The sequence below is a fragment of the Convolutriloba macropyga genome, chromosome 12, assembly GCF_964194025.1.
Source record: "Convolutriloba macropyga chromosome 12, txConMacr16.3, whole genome shotgun sequence".
NCBI classification, from domain to species: Eukaryota; Metazoa; Xenacoelomorpha; order Acoela; family Convolutidae; genus Convolutriloba; species Convolutriloba macropyga.
The window spans coordinates 57,384,814-57,404,902 of NC_134479.1; positions in this window are offsets into that span (position 1 = coordinate 57,384,814).

The window sequence follows — 20,089 nt, forward strand, 5'->3', positions numbered from 1 at the left end:
GTTTGAGGCGTAGGATTCGCTGTCCCACCATTTAATCAACTGGTTTGCTAACTTGTCCTCTGATACTGAGGTTGCTGCTGTAGCAAGAGTTGCTGCTTGTTTCGCTGGTAGGGGACCACTTACAACCAATACTATTTTCGATTTCACTGCCCATGGTGGAGTTTTGTTGTCTGACCTCTTGAATTCTAATGGGTGAAGGATATTATAGCAGTCTTTTCAAGAATTGCTTGAACCTCGTTTTGATTGTATCTCTGATTTGGCAAGTTCCTCAGATGTGGGTAGCGATCTCTCAACCCCTGCAGATCTCGAATGGTCAGCCAACTTCAGTTTCTCGTGAACATAGAATTGAACTCTGGTCAATTTTCGAGACTTCTCGTGCGTTGAAACAGATATCTGCACTATTTCTGTCTCAACATCTTGTGGTCTGTGGATTCCTGCTACTGACAAAGAGGCTTTTCGGCCTTGCAGCTGTAGTGTAGAAACAATTGACTTGTCTACGAATGAGATTGAGGATCCCGTATCACACCTTGCCAGAAAGCTCAGAATGTGGTTTCCAGTCACCAGTTTTATACGCACTACAGGGAGTCCTCCTTGTGTGATCATTGTTGCTACTGCTGTTGTAGCTTCTGAGGCACTTGTAGCCTCCTTCTTTGAGAATTCACTGAGCAAGGGCTTGTTGTGTTTTCGTCCACAATTAGGCAAGCAGCAGTTTTTACTTTTGCAATCCTTCGACCGATGGCAAGGTCTCAGGCAATTGAAACACATTCTGAATTTCTGCGCAAGTTCTTTTTGTTCATTCAGCTTCATTGATTTGAATTTCTGGCAACTCCAGGTAGCGTGCTGTCCATCTTTGAACGGACATTCTGAATTCTTTGGTAGAATCATCTGCAATGGATGCAAAAGTACTTGTTTTGGTTTCTCGTGGTTTTGAAGCTTGGAGTTTTTCTGGGCTAACAAGCCATTTAGTATATGAAAGCAGTTGATTCTAACCAATTTTTGAAAACAATCAAGTTTGCTGCTAGATGATACCGTAGGTGTCGTAGCCGCTGCTCTTTCAGCTGATGGGAAATTTTTCTTGTTGCTGAACTCAAAACTCCCTCCGATTCCAGTTCATGCTTAAATCCGAGTCGAATTAAAACGTTAACGGTGTTTGTGACTACAATTGAAAATGAACAATGCTACTGGAGTCATCATGTCTAACTGAAGGGTGTGTGTATATGTTCTTGAGCTGAGATTCAACAATGACTCTCGATATGCCAAACTTTTTGCAGAGAATGTCCCAGGCTTGATAATATGCCTGTGAGCTAAAACCCAATCCACAACTCGCATTTTTTCCTGACCAGTGAAGCTAATTATAAAACACTGCATCTTCTCAGCGTCTGTGTTTCTGTTTCCCTAATTGATTTAGGTTTTTTCAGGTTTTTTGAGAATACTCGACTCTTGCAATTGCGTTGAGGAAAGTTCAACACCCAGCTGGAACAACGGGGTAATTTTCGGGTAGGCTGTGAAACGTTTGTCACTTCTCTCCTGTGTGACATTCTTAGGGGGGTTGATCACAACATTTGCAGATACTGGTCGGCTAGGGCCATACTTTTGAGCCACTGAATTTGCCCAACCTGAAATTTTTTCAAGATTGTGTCTTGATCCAACACTTTCTAAGTCCTCTGCCTGTGATCCAGATGATCTTGAACTTCCTTTTGTCAATTCACTTTCTATTAGCTTTTGCTCTTTGTCGGCTTCGGCTTTCTTTCTTTCGTTTTCGAGCTCTCGTTTATGTCGTCGTAATTCAGCTCGTCTTCTTGTTGTTGCAACTTTGGACGTAATTCTTGTTCTTGTTGCTCCTTTCGTCAACGTTGTTCAATTTCCTCACAATCCTGCTCTAACTCCAACTTCCTCTCTCGCAGTCATTGCTCTGTTTCTTTCTTTGCTCCATTAGGTATTGGAACTCCATTTCGTCGAACTGTTGCCTTCTTGATGATTGCGAGTTGGCGATACTGGGATCTTTCCTGCTTCCCTGGGTAGCAGAATGCCTGGAAGAGACCTCAACGTTCTCCACAGCATTTTATATTGCTTCCTTTCTTGTATCAATTACATGTCCGTTTGGGTCTTTATCACCAGTCGATGACACAAAGGAGGTTTGTTTCCAACAATCCTTGCCGCGCCCGTACAGCTTGATCAGGTCTAGATAGTAACTGCTGCTATCGCTGAGATTCACAAACAATTTTGTGCAGTCTTCTGGTTTTATTTTTCGAATCATATCTGCGTAATTCTTATCTAGTTTTTTTTATTAGCTCTTCCATTTGATTACACAATGTCTCATTTTTGGAATCGTTTAGGTTTTCTGCCATCAACTTTTTTTCCCAAATTTAACAGTTCTTTAAAATTTGTTTTAGTAGCTTTTACTAATTTGTATGCTCGTAGTGTGTCTGTGCGACAGTCAACGAGTTTAGTGCTGAAATGTTCAATGTCTCGGATAAAGGGCTCCTTTTCAACTACCCATCGCAAGACTTTACTCCTTTCTTCTAATATACGCTTGGTGTCACTCTCGAAATTTTCGAAAAACTTTGGTTTGAGTAATAACCTCTGCTGTTGTCTGTTTTCCTAAAGTTAATCATAAGTTTCGAAGAAACATTGATATGCTTTATCTGCATATACTGTTTTCTTCTAAGCCAAGTGACTTTTCACATCAGCAAGTTGTCCGTCAAAAGATTTGAGCAATTCAGTTTGCTCACTTTCTAATCTCTTGAGTTGGCCTGACATCTTGTATTCAGCCGTTTTCCAATGTCTATCAGGGCTGTTTCCAGTAATCGTAAAGATTTCGTTCTGGTACAATAAATTGAATCGAAGATTCGTCGCTGTTCATGTTGTTGTCCAGCTCGGCGGACCAAATGTTGCGGCTGCTCAGCGGAACCGTTATATCAAGGCCTGGTTCGATAGTTTTAAACCAGCCTGGTTCTTCAAAAGGATTGATTGACAAACAATCTCGTCGAAACAATTAGTCGCTTGGACGTATTAAAGGACTGTAACTTTAATTGGTTGATTGAATTTAAGAAAAATCTTTGTGATAATCTGTGTACAATCTCGTAATAAAGTTTGCAAGGCTTCAGCCAGTAGCTGGTGTCGTTGCTAACTTCTTATAAGAAAACTCGTCTAACTGAAAACTCGCAAGATCTTAAGATTTAGAAAACTTAGCAAAAAAGACTAAAGTTGTTAAAAAATCAAATTTTAGTCTAATCTGAGAGCAAACTGTTCTGTATAAAAGTTTCTAATGGTTCTAAATATAATTCAGTTTCACTGTTCAAACAATCCGATTAGAGTAAAAAATCAAATATTTATCATTCATACTTTTATCGCTACTTGTTTCTGATTGGTTAATCAAGAAAGTGATTAGGTTTTGGAGTTCCATTTCGTCGATCTGTCGCCTTTTTGATGATCTCGATTTGGCGATACTGGGTTCTTTTCTGCTTCCCTGGGTAGCAGAATGCCTGGGAAAGACCTCAACGTTCTCCACAGCATTTTCTATTGCTTCCTTTCTTGTATCAATTACATGTCCGTTTGGGTCTTTATCACCAGCCGATGACACAAAGGAGGTTTGTTTCCAACAATCCTTGCCGCGCCCGTACAGCTTGATCAGGTCTAGATAGTAACTGCTGCTATCGCTGAGATTCACAAACAATTTGGTGCAGTCTTCTGGTTTTTTTTTCGAATCATTTCTGCGTAATTCTTATCTATATTTTTTTATTAGCTCTTCCATTTGATTACACAATGTCTGATTTTTGGAGTCGTTTAGGTTTTCTGTCTTCAACTTCTTTTTCCAAATTTGACAGTTCTTTAAAATTTGTTTTAGTAGTTTTTGCTAATTTGTATGCTCGTATTATGTCTTTGCGACAGTCGACGACTTAAGTGCGGAAATGTTCAATGTCTCGGATAAAGGGCTCCTTTTCAACTACCCATCGCAAGACTTTACTCTTTTCTTCTAAGATACGCTTGGTGTCACTGTCGAAATTTTCGAAATACTTTGGTTTGAGTATTAACCTCTGCTGTTGTCTGTTTTCCTCAAGTTCATCATAAGTTTCGAAGAAACATTGATATGTTTCATCTGCTTACACTGTTTTCTTTTTAGCCAAGTGACTTTTTACATCAGCAAGTTGTCCGTCAAAAGTTTTGAGCAATTCAGCTTGCTCACTTTCTAATCTCTTGAGTTGGCCTGACATCTTGTATTCAGCCGTTTTCCAATGTCTATCGGGGCTGTTTCCAGTAATCGTAAAGATTTCGTTCTGGTACAATAAATTGAATCGAAGATTCGTCGCTGTTCATGTTGTTGTCCAGCTCGGCGGACCAAATGTTGCGGCTGCTCAGCGGAACCGTTATATCAGAGCCTGGTTCGCAAGTTTTACACCAGCCTGGTTCTTCAAAAATTTCGATTGACAAACAATCTCGTCGAAACAATTAGTCGCTTGGACGTATTAAAGGACTGTAACTTTAATTTGGTTGATTGAAGTTAAGAAAATCCTTAGTGATAATCTGTGTTCAATCTCGTAATGAAGATCGTAAGGCTTCAACCAGTAGCCAGTATCGTTGCTAACTTCTTCTAAGAAAGCTCGACTAACTTAAAACTCGCAAGATCTTATGATTTAGCAAACTTAGCAAAAAAGACTAAAGTCGTTAAAGAATCAAATTAAAGTCTAATCTGAGAGCAAACTGCTCTGTTTAACAGTTTCTAATGGTTTAAAATACAATTCAGTTTCACTATTGAAAAAATTCGATCAGAGTGAATAATCAAATATTTATCATTTATAACATTATCGCTACTTGTGTCTGATTGGTTAATCAAGAAAGTGATTTAGGTTATTGTTCACATAGTAAATGTCAAAATACTGCAATATTTGGTTTTGTAGACATTAGCAGGGATGATTATTACGTGGCTCTAAATGCCTCGAATATAAAATATTTTAAATTTAATGTTGACCTAATGTAAAATAAAATAAACACGTTAAGAAATTACAAAAAATAACAAATTATCAAAAAATGCCAATTTTTGCACCATATAAGTGCTAATAGCCACACTTTTGGGGCCAGATGCAATAAGGTTCGTTGGGTCCATGAGTAGTTTAGAGATAGCCATAACCATACGCCAAAACATCGGGTTGCTCAGGTTTACCCTTCCAAAAATTGGGGGGGGGGTACAAAATTTAGGTCCCAACTCGTTCAAAATTTTTCCATCGCATATGGAAAGTTGAATTATCAGGTTTCGTCGTTCATAATTCCTTCCTCGTCAATCCTTCTGCCTCGTCAAGTCCAAATATGTTGTACGCTTCTCACGCTGCATAATTTGTCAAAATTCGATATGCCCGGTTGATGGTCTTGAAGATCTCCCTGTCTCCACCACCATCAGGGTGGGTCAACAAGCTCATTTTGTGGTAGTGGTTCTTGATCTGATCTTTTGAAGTAGAACTTTTTCCAACAAAATCTCATCAGGCGCGGCAGGCCGGTTCACAGTGTTTTTGTTTCGAATCTAGAACATTCATTTTGCCGTGGCCTTTGTATTGACCTTTTCGTTTCCAAGAGAACTCCTTTGTCGATGAATGACATAATTTTTCGACATTTGTTGGCCAAAACTGGTTGTAGAGTTCCAGCTCCTCAATCAGTGATCGCAATTGGTCATCCATTTTCTCCATTTTTTCGATGATTTTGCCCTTTCTAGCAGCGTTGACTATCAAACTGGCCAATTTCTTTTCAATGCCTTCATTGGTTGCTCCTCTTCAGAATTTCTAGCTGCCGCATTTTAAACTATCTGGTCACAACTCACACTCGGCACTTCATTTGCCCAGTACTTCTTTTTTTTTCTTTGTTCTGGTTACAATGGTTATCCAATTCCTGCCAAAGCTCGACGAGGCCTCTTTGAATTGAAGAACTAGTACATCGCAACATCTCTACCTGCGGGCACTGGTTTTATAGTTCAATTTCAGTCTGCAGAGCATGCGACCAAATTTTGGTGGGTGCCAGAACTTCTAGCGTAGTCCGAGTCCACCACAGACAAGATTTCACCCGGTACATTCCCGGGGAACTTTCGGAAATAACTTTCCACTTTTCTGGTTTGTAATACACATATTCACCAATCTGTGGAATCCCGTTGCCCGCTATATTGAATAAAAAACCTTTTTTGCTTCTAAAGTTTCTCGATATTTTCAATCTTGAACTCGAGATTTTTCTTTTTCTTTGGTCTTGAACTCAAAACAATTTTTTTGTTTTTTCTTTTTTGTTCCCGAACTTTAGACGTTTTCTTTCTTCTTTTGAACTGAAGACAAATTTTAGTCTGGAACTCGAGACTTTCTTCTTTTTTTTTGTTCTAGAACTCAAGACAATTTTTTTCCTTTTTTTAACCAACTTACTCTTTTAAGGATTTTTTTCAATCATTTTTGTCTTCTTGCTATGAGGTCAAGATTTCGCAATAGTTGTTGCCAAGACGCTCCATTAAAAACTAATCCTAAATAGAAAAACAATTTAGGAAAAAATTTATAAATTGAAAAATAATGTAGACTGTTAAGACTGACACATCAATGTCCTTCACTATTAACCAAATGTATAAGCTTTTGGTTTTTAATTTCCGAATAATTCTTATTTAAATAGCTAGAAAAATTTGCTTCTGAAACGGGTCATTCCAATGACTTAAATCTTTTTCATGACTCTACTTTTCATCGGATTCTTGGAATGCTTCCCGATTAATAATTCCTTGAATTTTACGGCGAATTGTTCGAGCATTTGACTCTGTTTTAGGTCTGATGTGCAGAAAAGGCTGCGATGTAGGCTTTCGTCACCTACATTTAAGTTACTATTCATCAACCACTGGTATATCCACGATTGAATTTCTTCATCCTTTCTCCATATTGTTGAAAACTGCCGTCTTCTAATTTGACAACATTTGGGTGAAGCGGATTGCATGCAGCGATTGTGTAATTATGATACGAAGTTTGTCTATTAGGATCCATATATCTAACAGAAGAAAAATTCTCACCCTCTACAAACACAGGAACTTCTTCTGTGCAAAAGGAAGTTTAATTATTAATGCTACCATCTTGGCACATTTATGAATATATAAAACAGTTTCTGCAGTTTTCAACGTGATTTCCTTTCCCGAAGAGCGTTACTGATGGACTGAAAAATTTTTTGGTTGTAAACTTTCCTCGGATTAGAAAACAATTGGGACTCCGGTTATTTTTACCTAATGTCCACACAAACCATTTGCTTTTTCCTCTAAGATTTACAAAGCACAACCTTCATATTTGTTTTTGTGTAAAATTTTTACACAAAATTGGCTGATAAAAGTGGCCTTGTTGTTACTAAATGTTTTTGCAGAGTCCTTTTTTTGAAGTGTTTGATCGTTTGACATGTCTGCTCACCTTGGTTTTCAAAAAAACAGTTTACTAAGTCTTCTTCAGAATATGTCGTCTTCAAAACACTTTTCGAGAAACCTAGAGCATCCTAAACATTTAAAAGGTTTCTTTGTAGCTGCATTCCCCAAATTGGTCCGATATAAATTTTGCATTAATTACCACATTTCCACTAAATTTTTCTCCTATAGGTGGAACCCACTCTAAAGGCTCTGCACACATAGGGCCTTAGCGCCCATTTTTTGCTATGAAGCTTTGACTATGCTCTTCGACATAAATGGTTTTGCTGGCCTGTCATAAAATTATTTCAGTTACCGACCTAACCTAGTTCCTAACCTAGTATGGCAAAATTTTTGTTCCGTCAAAGACTCCTACAAGTTCCTCCTTTAAAGGGTATATTGATTTTAGTTGTCTTAAATATTATGTGGGAGAAACAACATCATCATATACGTTGCTTTTTTTAAGTGCGGATACTGTATGTCTCGCTTCATACATGCAAAATTTTAGTTTCATCTCTGCTTGAACCTCAGCATAAATCAAACTTCTTTTTTCTGGTGTTTTCAGTACTCGAATTGTGTTATCACAGTATGTACTATGATCTAGAGAACAGATCTTTGTTGATACGATATTGACAAAATCATAACCGTATAAATTGATACAATGTGATGAAGAAACAAAAACGGCTAGCCAAGCCAGACACAAACATAGTGATACTCCATCACACGATGCTCCGGACGAACTCGCCTTTTTGTCAGTTCCATTATTTTTTTCAGAATTTTTCTGAAAAAAAACATCAGCAGTGTCCTGACTCCTAAAGTACTCTTCATCTTGCTCAGTAAAGTAATTCTTTAATTTCTCAGGCAACGATTTTTATCGGCTGCCAGATCTTGTAGCCGTTTTTGGTGCCTTGGGATTACAATTAATTTTTTTTTCAGTACTTATTGTTTTACAACTAGCTTCCTTTGGCTATTTTTCTAATTTTGGAATTTTTGTTTTTGCTGTTTTTTCAGTGTACTCTGTAGGTTTCGAAGAAGTTGCACCTCAAACCATCGGCAACTTTGTTTGCCTTCTCGTGTCCTTTAGAGGTTTCTTGCTCTGATTCTTTAGCTTCATTCTCAGACATGTCACCTGTAACATTAACCTAATTGGTAGCATCCTCAGCTTCAGATTGATTTACTCAATTGAGATTAATTTCACTGTTTGTGGATAATTCTATTTGAGTTATATCATCATCGTCTGAGCTGTTCAAATCGATATTCTTCTGCTCCTTATCTGTTGTATTTCACTTTGCCTGAGGCTCAGGCGTGAATGGTTTTTTTTGTTTTTTTTAAATACCTTTTTAGTTGTTCATAATGGACCTTAATAGCTTTCATCGTCTTTTTATCTTCTATTTTGAAAATCATATCGTTTACAATTTCAACTAATGTGTGTGGTCTTCTATAGAAAGAAATAAATCTTCTTATTTAGACTTTTTAAAGTTGGGTTGAAAGCCAACACTTCTTCTCCAACTTCATAGCTCGGTCCGTACCTACTCCGATCATAATAGGTCTTCTGGCGTTCTTGTTCGACATCCATAATTTCTCGCACCGACTGATGCTTTTCCTGTGGTTTCTGTTTCAATGTGAAAACATAGTCACTTGGTGTAGCATATTATCGGTCTGTGGTGTGATAGAGATGCTGTATATAGGTAGCGACAGTGGAAAATCCATTACCACATACGCTGGGCTGTATTTTGTTACTATATGGAGTGGTGATTGATAGGTTGTCATCGCTTAGCGTAAAAATTTAGTCCATTCATGTTTATTTTGGCCTATGTATTTGGAGACACATTCTTCTATTGTTCGATTTCTTCTTGCAATCATCCCGTTCCCTTGTTCCCTTGTGGGTAGTAGAGTGTTGTTGATGTCCTCTGATTTCTTATTTCACTGCAAAGCTTGCAAAACTACAAAAAAAACTTTGAGATAAAGTTCGACCCTTTGTTGCTGTGTGGGTTGACTGGACAGCCGAATCTCAGTATCCAGAGTTCAACAAACGCTCTTGACACGGTTTTTGCCTATTGATTGGGTAAAGCTACGGCTTCGTACCACTTAGTTCATTGATTCCCGATCAGCAAAATGTATTTGTTTCCCTGAGACTCTGGAAGTTGACCCATGATATCAAGAGATACTCGCCAAAAGGGTTTCTGCCTAGTTTTTTTCTTTTTAGGCACACGTCACAGCTTTCTATCCTGTTTCTTACGTCCTTTCTCATGCACGGCCCTTTGGTATGTTTTCTTAATCCAAAAGTGACCTGCGCTAGGCGAGTCAAGCAACAGTTCAAGCACGGCAGACAATCTTTACCATTATACAAGCATTTGGTAAACAGTCTCAAAGTTGGGTTCTGTTTGGTGTTTGCGATACAAAATCCCTTCTAAGAGACAAAGATTTGTATACTGAACCCAAATGTTTCATTTCTTCTTTGACGCTCTATTTCTCTTTTGCGTGGTTCCGGTGTTTTTTGTTGTTCAGAACCCAGGCGTATACTTCTCTCTCTGAGTACATTTCTATTTTAAGCGAATCTCGCAATTTTACTCTCTGCAATTTGTCTGACAGCCAACTTCGACTACCGTTATCGGCATTGCCATGCTCTGCAGCCATCGCAGGAGCGTTAACAAAAGCTGTTTATTCATCGTCGTCTGTGTTCATGCGCGACAGACAGTCAGCGAGTGGGGTTTTTTGCCTGCTCTATGCTTGATGTCAAAAATAAATTGCCCAAGTTTCTCTATCCACCTTGCAACCATACCGTCTGGTTCTTTAAAACTATAGACCCAGACAACAGCCCAGTGGTCCGTTGTGATAGAAAAGTGAGACCAAGTAAATTGTTTTTAAAATATTGTGTAAAATGAACGCAGTTTTGCAAGCATATGCTATAACCCTTTCCTCTGTTCCTTGTTTTTGGGTACGAATCGATCCAATGCCTCTCAACAAAGCATCCGTAGTTAATGTATACGGATCCCTATTGTTTTGATATCCGAAAACTGGGGCTTCCAAAAACTTCTTCTTTAACTCGGTTACCGCACTCTTGCACTCTTTACCCCAGTTAAATTTATTTGACTTCTTCAGTAACCTTTAAAAATGTTCGGCGGTTTTTCCGAAACCCGGAATATATTTTGATAATAGCCCACAAGCCCTAGAAAGGCTCTAACCTCTTTCAGGAAGGATGGTTCTTTCATTCTTTTTACTGCTCTTACTTTCTCTGGGACGACCTCGACTCTACTCTTGGATGTAATGTCCCCAAGAAGCTGACACGCTTTTGGAAAAATTGCATTTTGATCCTTTAATCTTTAACCCATTCTCCGCTAAAAGTTGGAAAATCAGGTCTAATTGTTCCAGTTGTTCGGAAAGGCGATAACGGCATCTAGATACACTAGAGCAATTTCGTAGGAGACGCCAGCAATAAAAAGTTCATTGGGTTTCGAAAAACTCCCGCTGCAGATGCAAGTCCCAGAGGAAGTCTTTTCCATTTATACAGGCCCAGAGGCGTGATAAATGCTGTTAAATTCTGACTCTCGTCCTCGACCGTCATCTGAATGTACCCCGACAAGAGATCTATGTTCCAGAAGTATATTTTCGACTCCAGTGCATCAATAACTTTAATAAGTGTTAAAGAGCAGCATGTTTTCTCTATTTGTTTGTTCAGACCACTATAGTCTGCAACCAAGCGATAGGTTCCATTCTTTTTTAAAACTGGTAATAATGGTGCTGCGCAATTGGAATGTGTTGGTTCGACTAAGTCGTCTCGTTCCAGGTCTTCAAACATTTTTTTCATGGCTTTCCTTTGCTCAAAATTCAAGCTGCCGTATGTTCGTCTGAATGGCACGGAATTCTTTTTTAATTTTTTTATAATGATTAATTCGGGAGCAAAATCCTATTTCATTTGAAAATCGCGAAAATATCACTTCATTTTTTATGCAAACTTAGCTCACTTTTGTTATTTCGTCACAAGACAAACTCATTGAACTTGCGTTCACTTGCTTCTCAAAATCAAAATCATCTCTATTTTTTGTATTATTGTCACGGTTTTTTTGCTGTATTCTTAAAAGTTTTTCACTGTTTTCGCACATTCGTTTCTGGCATTTTTGTAAACTTTCTTTTGTTCTGATGTAGAGTTCAGAACTGGAACACATACGACATCATCAACCATGTCATTTAGCGATCTCGCTTTTAATAAATGTGGTTTGTCTTCAAACTCTTTCTTGGGCTCCAATATAACTTCTGTTTGTTTTGTTTTGCTACCTTCTTCATCGATAATTTTGCATTTAATGAAACCTTCGCAGCAATGAGGTAAGTCGTGATTCTGTGCAGCAATAAAAAAAAGTTCTCAAAACTTCGTTATGAAGGGGGCAAATGAAACTTGTTCCCAATTTCCCCGCAAAAGAATTCATTTTTTTCTGTGGCTTAAAATACAGTCAAAATAATATAAGAATTCCATGCTCAATAAGCAATGCGTTATCTCATCTTCGGTCACTAGAAACTCAAATCTAGATGTTAATTTTTGAAGTTGGACTTGTATAGCTGTTGCCCCTTTCACAGGCATTATTTTCATTTTTGGCAGATATTATATTTGTATTGCACACTCCTTCCTCAACTTCCACTATTGATAAACTTTATTAACACTACTTCCACTATCAATCAAGGCCATTATCAGTTTGTCTTTTAGCATTACTTTGGCAAACAAGGGCTCCACTGGGATGTTTCGGAAACGCAAAGTTTTTACATAGCTAGCTGAAAATGAAACCCTGCCATCTTCATCTAGTTCTTGTTTAAATACGGGCAATTTCCTTTGAAATGATTTGGACTCCCACATTCGCAACAATTCTTGCATTACTTAGATACATGATTTCGCTGACTGGAACGGCGACATTTTTCTCTATAAAAAGTCACCGCTGTCTTTGACTGCTCTGCACAACTCTCGTGCGATCTATCTCGGCTTCTGTCGGATGTAGCAATCGCGCTCTACTGTCGTAATTGGTACGTCTATTAACAGCACTGCTTCTTTTATAGCTGTTTTAGTTTCTACTTCTACCTCCGGTTTCTCTTGAACTTCGCTTACTTCTGTGCGAAAATCCTTTGGCGTCGCTCCTTCCAATGAAAACTTTTGATTATTTTGCCTGTTAGATTCGTTAGTCTGCAATGTTTGCACTAAATCAATAATTCAATTAACTAGTTGAGTGCTTTCATTCGACTGGATGGCAAAAACCACGGCTAATTGTCCTCCTCGTAAATTCTCGAGAGTGCTTCAATATGTAGTGCTCTTTCTAAAGCTTTGTCTAAAGTCGTATACGCGTCACCCAAGTCCCTTCCCAGGTCGAGTATCACCTGACTATTTTCAATGCCCTCGATGAATCCACTCAAAATGAGATGTTCTCCTATCTCATTAGACTCTTGGGGGTACGCTCTCAAGGCTAAAGTTTGCAAATCATCTAGAAAAATTGTTAATTTTTTACCCGGCTGCTGGACCCTCCTAGGTAGCTTCCCCTTGAAAACAACAGATTTTTCATTATAATGTTGTCTGAAAAATTTTACGGTCTCATCATAGCTCTTCCCATTGTCCTCCAAAAGTGTACGATAGAAACTAATAGCCGAATTTGTAGCCTTAACGCAAAATAATGCCGCCGTTCATCAATTTCGGTTTCGGCGCTGTTTACTTTTTCTTTTCTTTGCCACTTCTGAAGTTGTGAGGAGAGCTTAAAGTGTGTAACAAAACTTTCAAAATCATTTGAAACCGTAAAAAGCTTCAGTAACAGCTTTTTTGATTAGTGCCGCACCATCCGTGTTTTATTTAAAAGCTGCTGTTATTCAAACTATTTCAGTAATTTTGTTCAAAACACGAACCACTGTTTTGACACTCTAACTCAACAGCCCTTAATTCTTACTGACACTGTGTTTTTTTGAAAAAATTCAAAAAAAATCGAGGTTCATTGGTATTTTTTTAGTCAAATTATGTCGAATTCAAATATGTTTGATTTTGAACGCTATTTTAATTATCGAAAAAACGTGTACAACATGACTTACACCATTAGAGGGTTTAGGGAGTACTCAATTGAACTTTCGAAGAAAGCAGTGTTCCTTGTCAAATCTTGACACCAGCTCAAAATCACTCTTTCGAGTCGTGATATTAAGACGTCAGATTCGTGTCGAAAGTTGATTTTCAAACAAAAATTAGATTTCATTTAGAAATCAGTACAACAATCAATAATATTGGTTTTTGGTTTTCTTTTTACTTTTAATCTCTGTCGCCACTATAGTAGCCGCTTGTGCGCAATAATCTATGGTCTTTGGATAATTGAGCGTGGTACTTGTTTAAAATTGTTTAAAATTGTTTAAAATACATTTTTTTAAATTACTTTCTGTTGCGATAGTAGCTGTTGAATAAACTGCCAATATAATAATTTTCAATGCGTGATCGCCACCGGAAAAAAACTTCAGCAGTAGACTTCGAGTCTATCACACATTTTATCGCCACTGTTCCTGGATAAACAGTGGCAAAAAAGTGGTGATAAAATCGTAGTCTAATGGTGCAAACAGTTTGATAAACTTGTAGTCTAAGAAAACGTGTGCGGTGTTTCTGTGTGTGTGGTGTGCGAGTGTGTGTGTGTCTGTGTGTGGTGTTTGTAAGTGTGTTTGTGTGTGCGTGTGTGTGTGTGTGTTTGTGCGTGTGTTCTTGTGTGTCTCTGTGTGTGTTGTATGGGTATGTGTGATGTGTGTGGTTTGAGTCTCTGGTGTCTGTGTGTTGAGTATGTGGTGTGCTCTGTGTGGTGAGTGTTTGTGTGCGTGTGTATGTGTGTGCGTGTGTGTGCGTGTGTGTGTGTGTGTTTCTTTGTGCGTGTGTGTGTTTGTGTGTTCGTGTGTGCGTATATCTGTATATAAGTGTGTGTGTTTGTGTGTTTGTGTGTGTTTGTATAAGTGTGTGTGTGTGTGTGTTTGTTTGCTTGTTTGTGTAAATGTGTGTCTGTGCTCGCGTGTGTGTTTGTGCGCGTGTATGTGTGTGTCTGTGTGTGTGTGTGGTGTGCGTGTGTGTCTGTGTGTGGTATGTGTAAGTGTGTTTGTGGGTGCGTGTGTGTGTGTGTGCGTGTGTATGTGTGTGTCTGTGTGTGTGTGGTGTATGTGTATGTGTGGTTTGTGTGGTTTGAGTCTGTGGTGTATGTGGTGAGTATTTGGTGTGCTGTGTGTGGTGTATGTTTGTGTGTATGTGCGTGTGTGCGTGTGTGTGAATACGTTTGTGCGAGTGTGCGTTTGTGATTGTGAGCTTGTGTTTGTGTGTCTGTGTCTGTGCGTGTGTGTGTGTGTGTGTGTGTTTGTTTGTTTGCGTGTGCGTGCTTGCGTGTGCATGTGTGTATAAGCGTGTGTGTGTATATGTGTTTGTGTTCGTGTAAAAGGATGTGTGTGTGTTTGTTTGTGTGTGTGTGTGTGTAAGTTTGTGTGTGCGTGCGTGCGTGTGTGCTTTTGTGTGTGTATGTGTCTCTGCGTGTGTGTGGTGTGTGTAAGTGTGTTTTTGTGTGCGTGCGTGTGTGTTTGTGTGTAAATATGTGTGTGTCTGCGTGTGCGTCTTATATGTGGGTGCTTTGAGTGTGTGGTGTGTGTGTGTGTGTGGTGACTGTGTGGTGTGTTGTGTGAGGTGTCTGTTTTTGTGCGTGCGTGAGTGTGCGTGTGCGTGTGCGTAGGATTGTACGTGCGTGTGTGTGCATGTGTGTGTGCGTGTGCGTGTGTGTTGGCATTTGTATATGTGTGTTTGTTTGTATGAGCGCGCGCGTGTGTGTGTGTGTGTGGTGTTCGTGTGTGTGTGTGTGTCTGTGTGTGGTGTGTGGAAGTGTGTATGTGTGTGTCTGTATGTGTGTTGTATGGGTATATGTGATGTGTGTGGTTTAAGTCTGTGGTGTGTGTGTGTGTGGTGAGTAAGTTGTGTGTGTTTGTGTGCGTGCTTGTGTGTTTGCGTGTGTGCTTGTGTGCGAGTAGGTGCGTCTGTGTGTGTGTGTTCGTGCGCGTGCGTGTGTGTGTGTAGATGTGTGTTTGTGTATGTGTTTTTGTGCGTGTGAGCGTGTGTGTGTGTTTCTTTGTTTGTGTGTGTGTGTGTTTGTGTGTGCGTGTGTGTGTGTGTTTGTGTGTGTTTGTATAAGTGTGCGTATGTTTGTTTGTGTGTGTGTAAATGTGTGTGTGTGCGTGCGTTTCTGTTTGTGCGTGTGTATGTGTGTGTCTGTGTGTGTGGTGTACGTTTGTGTGTCTTTGTGTGGTGTATGTAAGTGTGTTTGTGAGTGCGTGTCCGTGTGTGTGGTGTATGGGTATGTGTGGTTTGTGTGGTTTGAGTCTGTGTTGTGTTTGGCGAGTATTTGCTGTGCTGTGTGTGGTGTGTGTTTGTGTGTATGTGCGTGTGTGTGTGTGTTTGTGTATACGTTTGTGCGAGTGTGCGTTTGTGTGCGTGTTTGTGTGCGTGTATAAGGGTGTGTGTGTGTTTGTGTGTGTGTGTATGTGTAAGTGTGCGTGTGCGTGCGTGTGTGTTTGTGTGTAAATATGTGTGTGTCTGCGTGTGCGTCTTATATGTGGGTGCTTTGAGTGTGGTGTGTGTGTGTGGTGACTGTGTGGTGTGTTGTGTGAGGTGTCTGTTTTTGTGCGTGCGTGAGTGTGCGTGTGCGTGTGCGTAGGATTGTACGTGCGTGTGTGTGCATGTGTGTGTGCGTGTGCGTGTGTGTTGGCATTTGTATAAGTGTGTTTGTTTGTATGAGCGTGTGTGTGTGTGTGCGTGTGGTGTTCGTGTGTGTGTGTGTGTGTGTGTGGTGTGTGGAAGTGTGTATGTGTGTGTCTGTATGTGTGTTGTATGGGTATATGTGATGTGTGTGGTTTAAGTCTGTGGTGTGTGTGTGTGTGTGGTGAGTAAGTGGTGTGTGTTTGTGTGCGTGCTTGTGTGTTTGCGTGTGTGCTTGTGTGCGAGTAGGTGCGTCTGTGTGTGTGTGTGTGTGTGTTCGTGCGCGTGCGTGTGTGTGTGTAGATGTGTGTTTGTGTATGTGTTTTTGTGCGTGTGAGCGTGTGTGTGTGTTTCTTTGTTTGTGTGTGTGTGTTTGTGTGTGCGTGTGTGCGTGTGTTTGTGTGTGTTTGTATAAGTGTGCGTATGTTTGTTTGTGTGTGTAAATGTGTGTGTGTGCGTGCGTTTCTGTTTGTGCGTGTGTATGTGTGTGTCTGTGTGTGTGGTGTACGTTTGTGTGTCTTTGTGTGGTGTATGTAAGTGTGTTTGTGAGTGCGTGTCCGTGTGTGTGGTGTATGGGTATGTGTGGTTTGTGTGGTTTGAGTCTGTGTTGTGTTTGGCGAGTATTTGCTGTGCTGTGTGTGGTGTGTGTTTGTGTGTATGTGCTTGTGTGTGTGTGTGTGTATACGTTTGTGCGAGTGTGCGTTTGTGTGCGTGTTTGTGTGCGTGTATAAGGGTGTGTGTGTGTGTGTTTGTGTGTGTGTGTATGTGTAAGTGTGCGTGTGCGTGCGTGTGTGTGCGTGTGCGTTTGTGTGTGTTTGTGTCTCTGTGTGTGTGGTGTGTGTAAGTAAGTTTGTGTGTGCGCGCTTGTGTGTGTTTGTGTGTGTATATGTGTGTGTGCGCGTGCGTCTTGTGTGTATGTGTGTGTTGTGTGTGTGCTTTGAGTCTGTGGTGTGAGTGTTTGTGGTGAGTGTGTGGTGTGCTGTGTGTGGTGTGTGTTGGTGTTTGAGCGCGCGTGTGTGTGTGTTTGTGTGTTTGCTTATGAGTGCATGCACATTTATGTGGGTGAAGGTATTGGTTTGCCTATTTTATGGTAATGGCGTGCCTCACGATATGTGTGTAAGTGTGTGTGCGTGTGTGTGCGAGTGTACCTGCGTATGTGTGTGCGTGTGTGTTTGTGTGTTTGTGTGCGTGTGTGTGTGCGTGTGTTTTTATACGTTTGTGCAAATGTGCTTGTCTGTGCGTGTGTGTGTTTGCGCGTTCTTGTGTGTTTGTGTGTATGTGTTGGTGCGTATTAGCGTGCGTGTGTGTGTGTTTATTTGTTTGTGTGAGCGTGTGTGTGTGTGTCTGTGTGTGTGTTTGTGTATGTGTTATTGTGCGTGTATGTGTGTGTGTAAGTGTGTGTATGTGTGTGCGTGAGTGCGTTTGTGCGTGCGTGTGTGTGTGCGTGTGTGTGTGTGTATGTGTCTGTGCGTGTGTGTGGACCGGGGGGGGGGAGTTTGCCTGAGGACAATACGAAGAAAAGATCCTAAGAAATGTCACTTACATTTGCAAATGTATTTGTCCACAAAAATTAAAAGTGAAAAACCAATGAAACTGTGTTCAGTTTTGAATTGATCATAGCATGTGTTGATTAAAAATAACCACACGGTTGCTATCGCGCTCGAAGTTATCATAACACCTGTGCTTCGCCTCTGAGTTTGATAACCTCTCGGTGGCGATAACAAACTTGTGGTAATTTTCATATATATACATGTGACACTCACACTTAAGCAATGAGGAGGGCAATTGTTTTCGCTTCAGAACCGTGAGGGAGGACTTAACATCAATGAGTAAGCCGATTACGAAACGATATACGCTGCTTCGTTGACCGCAAGCATTCCTCTGGAAGATGAGGGTTGAGGAAATTCAAATCTCACCAAAAACGCATAACGCTCGTTCACCAAAAACGCATAATGCACGATCAACAAACCGCACGCCTGAATAAACTTGATCATGCAAGAAGCATCAATTGGAAAGCCCCCAGACCAAGCAACACCACGTTATAGAAACAGCTTCGGAAAAAGGAGCCTCGAACTGGCTCACCACTCTACCGCTTAAACGTTCCGGTTTCGCGATGATGGGTTCCGAATTCAGAGATGGTTTTGCATTAGATATAGCACTACTGCAGCTGCTGGGAGGCGTACTTCAAGTTGAAAAGTCATTTTTAGGATTTTTTGAGCTTAGAATGATGCACTTGTTTACGTTTTTGTCTCTTTGAGTTTTCTGTTTGATCATTCTTAAAGTGACGCTTTTCAGAGTTGAAATAGGATTTTGCAAGACATAATTACTTTTTTGTTCGTTTCTGAGCTATATGTCGTGATAATGCGATATTAAACACTTGAAATAGTACTAATGTTTTTCAATATTAAGTGCCCAATAATCGTCCATATGGATAAAAGTTTACCATATCACATGCTCTAAACTGAGCGAGGATTGTGTATACGCACATGAGACAACGAGATCCGAGACACCTTAGCTAAGATCATGCATGATGTTAGTTATGAAGTCGAGGTTGAGTCGACTCTTCAGTTGCCTTAAGGCGAGTTTTTACTACACAAGACACTGCTAGAACTTTTGAAAACGCGTGACTAGACATTAAAACGAATGGCCTTTTGGGGGTTCAGTTCCACCCGTTATTCTTTCGGCGTGAAGATACTTAACCTGCTCGCCAAGTCGTGAACGAAAAAGTCCGTAGAAGCGTGCAAACATCATGAGTCTTTGAAGTGCCTCAAGTATGAGTAGTAAATACTTGACGTCGAGAAGAGTAACTTCGTTCCGCTGGTTTTTTTTGCATTTCCGCAACGCTCACTATAAAACAATTAGCTGTAGCAACCAAACTGCGGTATTGATTAACACCATATACTGCTAAGGAATTAGCTTAGAGGACTCCAGCCTACTATCCCCAGAACCGAGGCCAGGCATGCTACCATTGCACCAAAGCTGTGCTGAACAAGCAACTTTTTTTGGCGTAATTTACCACAGCCTGAGTTTTTACATAGCTAATAAAATTGTTGGAAAGGCAAATCATACTCGAATGCAATAACAAACATACGATTGAGAATAAGTTTTGCTCTCCTGCCTAGCGCTATCATATGACGCTATCAAATATCGCTCCTGCACAGCGCTATCACAGCGCGATATCAAAGGGTGCCGTGGTTGCAAACGGCCAACTGCAGTGCCATAAGGCGGGAGGGGAGACCAGATTCATAAGAACTTAGTTTATATAGAAATTCAAGTATGTCGCATCTCTCATGACGCAGCTCAAGAATTATAGTGCCTTGTCTTTAAAATTATATAAGATGCAGTTGCATCTCAATTTTTATAGAAATTCAATTCTCATGAGTCAGATATAAAGAGGTATAGTGCCTTGTCTTTAAAATTAAATACGATGCACTAATGTCTCATAGTAGTAGTAGTAGTAGTAGTAGTAGTAGTAGTAGTAGTAGTAGTAGTAGTAGTAGTAGTAGTAGTAGTAGTAGTAGTAGTAGTAGTAGTAGTAGTAGTAGTAGTAGTAGTAGTAGTAGTAGTAGTAGTAGTAGTAGTAGTAGTAGTAGTAGTAGTAGTAGTAGTAGTAGTAGTAGTAGTAGTAGTAGTAGTAGTAGTAGTAGTAGTAGTGGTAGTAGTAGTAGTAGTAGCGCTTGGAATGGGTGAAGAAAATGAAAACTCTGAAAAGTTGTTATCATTTTGCACTTCACACAAATTGCTCGTAGGTGGTACATGGTTCCAGCATCGACAAGTGCATCGGTACACCTTCAACCCTCCCGATCCGAGTTGTCGAAAAAAGATGCTGGATCACATTCTGTTTGCAGAGAGATACAGAGGATGTCTGACGAATGTGAGGTCCAGAAGAGGGAAAACCACAATTACCGATCACGAACTGGTCATTGCGGAAGTATCTATGAAACTTTTGTCTAAAAAGTCATGCTTCACGCCCAGAATCA